The sequence below is a fragment of the Salvelinus sp. IW2-2015 genome, unplaced genomic scaffold (genome assembly GCF_002910315.2).
Source record: "Salvelinus sp. IW2-2015 unplaced genomic scaffold, ASM291031v2 Un_scaffold2128, whole genome shotgun sequence".
Classification (NCBI taxonomy): Eukaryota; Metazoa; Chordata; class Actinopteri; order Salmoniformes; family Salmonidae; genus Salvelinus; species Salvelinus sp. IW2-2015.
In genome coordinates, this window is record NW_019943463.1 from 68,311 (window position 1) to 73,661 (window position 5,351).

The 5,351-nt window shown below is 47.6% G+C and overlaps 1 protein-coding gene across 1 annotated transcript in view; it reads right to left on the reverse strand.

Annotated features, from left to right (window-relative positions):
- The window catches only part of LOC112073032 (CSC1-like protein 2), a gene marked incomplete at its 3' end in the record, with an annotated part of 91,901 nt that overhangs the window by 63,131 nt on the left and 23,419 nt on the right, over positions 1-5,351 (reverse strand).

The window sequence follows — 5,351 nt, forward strand, 5'->3', positions numbered from 1 at the left end:
GCATTCATGACATCAACAATAACTGAATACCTGATTTACTGGCCCAGATCATGACATCACAATCTGATCTGATTATTCTGTCCAATGACCAGTCATCTTTTATTTGCATATGTCTCCTCCTACTTTTAAGGGGTAAGCGGGGTAGGCTCTAGAGCAGGGATTATCAACTACATTCAGCACAGGGATGATTTTTTCCTTGAGTGGATGGTCAGGGGGCCAGAACATAATTTAAAATCATTTACAGGCAGCAAATTGACCTCAAGAAGAAAAAACAAACAAGTTAGCTTTGCTAACAGTAAGTATTGTCAATTTAAGGAAATGTAGCCAATTTATTCATTACTAAATTTAGCTAACATTAGATAGCTAATTCAGAGGTTCTTACCTTTGCCTCGAATTCGTCAGTTTCATCCAGATCGTGGCTCTGGTGAGGGACGTGACGCTTGAGACAGGTTATTGTAGTTCTATATGATAGCCACATTAGCATTTTCGGGGGGGGGGGGGATACAGACAAATGTATTGATTAAAGTCACCTTGTCTGTGAGAGATTTACACGGTTATCAAAACGTCAGGGTACGCCTACACAAAACACGTCCCTTATTTTAAAAGCGTTTCTAAAATCCCCCTATGGGAAAAAGTAATGGTGGAAAAACAATTGGAACCATTTCCCTGTTTGACCGCTAGGTTTTATGGGTATTATGAATCATACTGTGGTATTCTATTTCATCCTCGTCGATGTGAACAATCAGGCCAGATCAAATTCTCTCAAAAAGCCTTCATTTTGACTTTTGGGGAAGTCAAAAGAGAGATAAAAATAACTTTCTCTAGGAAATCAAAATGGATGTATTTGTCTGTCTTTCTGAGGATATTCTCAGACTACGGTGGTAGTAGCTGAAGAAGCTGTCTTCAGAGTGTTTGAGGGATCGTCTAAATCTGGTAATGGTCCTAGACCAGGCCCAGCAATGGTGTAGTTTAAGTGCACAAGGTTATTATTTGACCCTGCTGGTCATTTATGAACATTTGAACATCTTGGCCATGTTCTGTTATAATCTCCACCTGGCACAGCCAGAAGAGGACTGGCCACCCCTCATAGCCTGGTTCCTCTCTAGGTTTCTTCCTAGGTTTTGGCCTTTCTAGGGAGTTTTTCTACACCTGCATTGCTTGCTGTTTGGGGTTTTAGGCTGGGTTTCTGTACAGCACTTTGAGATATCAGCTGATGTACGAAGGGCTATATAAAATAAACTTGATTTGAACAGGTGTATCCCAAATTGCAACCCTATTGCCCATAGGGTTCTGGTTAAAAAGTAGTCCACTATGTAGGGAACAGGGTGCTATTTGGCATGCTATCTATTGCTTTCTTTTGGCTGGTTGAGAAGGGTAGGTTGTCTCCTCTCTGGGTTGAGACTGTGGTCTGTGTGAACCCTGTACCCTCTATTAGCCCATTGTTCTCCGCCAGCCTCCCTCTCCCTCTCTCTCTCACACACAGTCTCTCTCTCTCACAGTCTCTCACACAGTCTCACAGTCTCCACCTCTCTCTCCCCCTCTCTCTCTCTCAACCAGTTCTCTCTCTCTCTCTCACAGTCTCACACTCCTCTCTCCGCTCCCTCTGCTCTCTCTCTCACAGTCCTCTCTCACAGTCTCTCTCACAGTCTCAACAGTCTCCACCTCTCTCCCCCCCTCTCCTCCTCTCCTCTCTCTCTCTCTCTCTCTCTCTCACAGTCCATCTCTCTCTCTCCGCCTCCACCATCAGGGTGATGATCGTCATAGATCGATTCCAGAACGGATCGGATAAATGATGTTAGTTTAGGCATCACACTCGAGACAGCATTGGCAATAATCTCAGCATGCTGTGCGAAATTTTGGTTGCTGTCAACAAAATTGTTGATTTTTCTTTATATTTTTATGAATTATTCATTCCAACACTGGACTTTCAAATAAAACTCTGAAATTGTGAAAATTATGATAATACGCACTTATTGTGTAAGAGTTGTTCCTAGGGAAAAAACAATTAATCCTGGTATTCTCCACGCCTGTCTCAGGTGGGAATTGAATTTTTGGCCAGATCATGACATCACAATCTGATCTGATTTTCTGTCCAATGACCAAGTCATCCAATCTTTATATATTTTGCAATATGTATACTCCATCTACTTCTTCAGGGGTAAGCGGGGTAGGCTCTAGAGCAGGGATTAGTCAACTACATTCAGAAGGGATGATTTTTTCCTTGAGTGCGCATGCGCCTCAGGAGGGCCAGAACATAATTTAAAATATTCCAAACAGGCAGCAAATTGACCCTTCAAAGAAGAAAAAACAAACAAGTTTATCAGATCTACTGAGTACATACTCTATACATAGGGCGTTGCCTACATAGGGAACAGGGTGCCACAGATAATGCCTAGGCTACATAGGGAATAGGGTGCCTACGTAGGGAACAGGGTGCTACATAGGGAACAGGGTGCCTACATAGGGAAGGGTGCCTACATAGGGAAACAGGGGTGCCTACATAGGGAACAGGGTGCCTACATAGGGAACCGGGTGCCTAATAGGGAACAGGTGACTACATAGGGAACAGGGTGACCTACATAGGGAACAGGGTGCCTACATAGGGAACAGGGAGCCTACATAGGGAACAGGGAGCCTACATAGGGAAACAGGGAGCCTAATAAGGGAACAGGGTGTGCCTACATAGGGAACAGGGTGGCCTCTACATAGGGAACAGGGTGCCTACATAGGGAACAGGGGCCTAACATAGGGAAAGGGGGCCTACATAGGGAAAGGGTGCCTACATAGGGAACAGGGTGCCTACATAGGGAACAGGGTGCCTACATAGGGAACAGGGTGCCTACATAAGGGAACAGGGTGCCTACATAGGGAACAGGGAGCCTACATAGGGAACAGGGAGCCTATAGGGAACAGGGAGCCTACATAGGGAAACAGGGAGCTACATAGGGAACAGGGTGCCATCTGGGACACAGGGGCTACATAGGGAACAGGGTGCCTACATAGGGAACAGGGCGCCTACATAGGGAACAGGGCGCCTACATAGGGAACAGGGCGCCTACATAGGGAACAGGGCGCCTACATAGGAACAGGGAGCCTACATAGGGAACAGGGAGCCTACATAGGGAACAGGGTGCCATCTGGACACGGGAGCCTACATAGGGACAGGGTGTACATAGGGACAAGGGCGCCTACATAGGGAACAGGGCGCCTACATAGGGAACAGGGGCGCCTACATAGGGAACAGGGCGCCTAAATAGGGAACAGGGCGCCTAACATAGGGAACAGGGTGCCTAACATAGGGAACAGGGTGCCTACATAGGGAACAGGGTGCCTACATAGGGAACAGGAGCCTACATAGGGAACAGGGAGCCTACATAGGGAACAGGGAGCTACATAGGGAAAGGGAGCCTACATAGGGAACAGGGAGCCTACATAGGAACAGGGAGGCCTACATAGGGAACCAGGGAGCCTACATAGGGAACAGGGTGCCATCTGGGACACAGGAGCCTACATAGGGAACAGGGGGCCTACATAGGGAACTAGGGGGCCTACATAGGGAACAGGGTGCCTACATAGGGAACAGGGTGCCTACATAGGGAACGGGGTGCCTATAGGGAAAGGTGCTACATAGGGAACAGGGTGCCTACATAGGGAACAGGGTTCTACATAGGGAACAGGGTGCCTACATAGGGAACAGGGTGCCTACATAGGGAAAGGGAGCCTACTAGGGAACAGGGAGCCTAAATAGGGAACAGGGAGCCTACATAGGGAACAGGGAAGCTACATAGGGAACAGGGAGCCTACATAGGGAACAGGGAGCCTACATAGGGAACAGGGAGCGTACATAGGAACAGGGTGCCATCTGGGACACAGGGAGCCTACATAGGGAACAGGAGCCTAATAGGGAAAGGGAGCCTACATAGGGAACAGGGTGCCTACATAGGGAACAGGGGCCTACATAGGGAACAGGGAGGGAACAGGGAGCCTACATAGGGAACAGGGTGCTAAAGGGAAAGGCAAGGAACAGGGTGCCTACATAGGGAACAGGGTGCCTACATAGGGAACAGGGTGCCTACATAGGGGAACAGGGCCTACATAGGGAACAGGGGCCTACATAGGGAACAGGGAGCCTACATAGGGAACAGGGAGCCTACATAGGGAACAGGGGCCTACATAGGGAACAGGGTGCCTACATAGGGAACAGGGTGCCTACATAGGGGAAGGGTGCCTACATAGGGAACAGGGAGCCTACATAGGGAACAGGGAGCCTACATAGGGAACAGGGCCTACATAGGGAACAGGGAGCCTACATAGGGAACAGGGAGCTACATAGGAACAGGAGCCTACATAGGGAACAGGGAGCCTACATAGGAAAGGGAGCCTACATAGGGAACAGGGAGCCTACATAGGGAACAGGGTGCACTGGGACACATGGAGCCTACATAGGGAACAGGGAGCCTACATAGGAACAGGTCCATGGGAACAGGGAGCCTACATAGGGAACAGGGAGCCTACATAGGGAACAGGGAGCCTACATAGGGAACAGGGTGCCATCTGGGACACAGGGAAGATGTTCCCAGCTGTCATCAACATATTTCACAAATCTAATATGCAGAAGGAGACAGAGGGACTTTTATGAAAGTCACAAACAACCCTCTGTCAGCAACTGTTCAACGAACTAATGAGTTCGTAAACCCTACAATCAAGTAGTACAGCAAGCAGTTTAGCAGTTACTCCGGCGGGTCCTGTGGACAAAAATTAATAAAAAGCAAAAGCTTTCCTTTGACTGATGAGTTCCAGTGTTGATAAGAATAGTCTTAGTCAGCTAGCTAACATAAATAGCATTCCTCTCTGTTTGAGTCAGGTTGTTGAGCTAAACTAGCTAGCTGAGTAAGTGAAAATAATAACGAAATCTATCTCCAATTTTGGGGGGAATTAAATCGTAAAAAAAAAGAAAAAAAAAAGAAAAATCACTATTGTCTTTCTACTCCTCACCACAGTTTATGCACTGCAGTGCTAGCTAGCTGTAGCTTCTGCTTTCAGTACTAGATTCATTCTCTGATCCTTTGATTGGGTGGACAACATGTCAGTTCATGGTTCAAGGTACCTCAGATACAGGGCCTAAGTACCTCAGATACATGGGCCAGGTACCTCAGATTACATGGGCTCAGGTACCTCAGATACATGGGCTCAGGTACTCAAGATACATGGGCTCAGGTACCTTCAGATACATGGGCTCAGGTAACCCTCAGATACATGGGCTCAGGTACTCAGATACTGGCTCAGGTAACTCAGACACATGGGCTCAGGTAACTCAGACACATGGGGCCAGGTACCTCAGATACATGGGC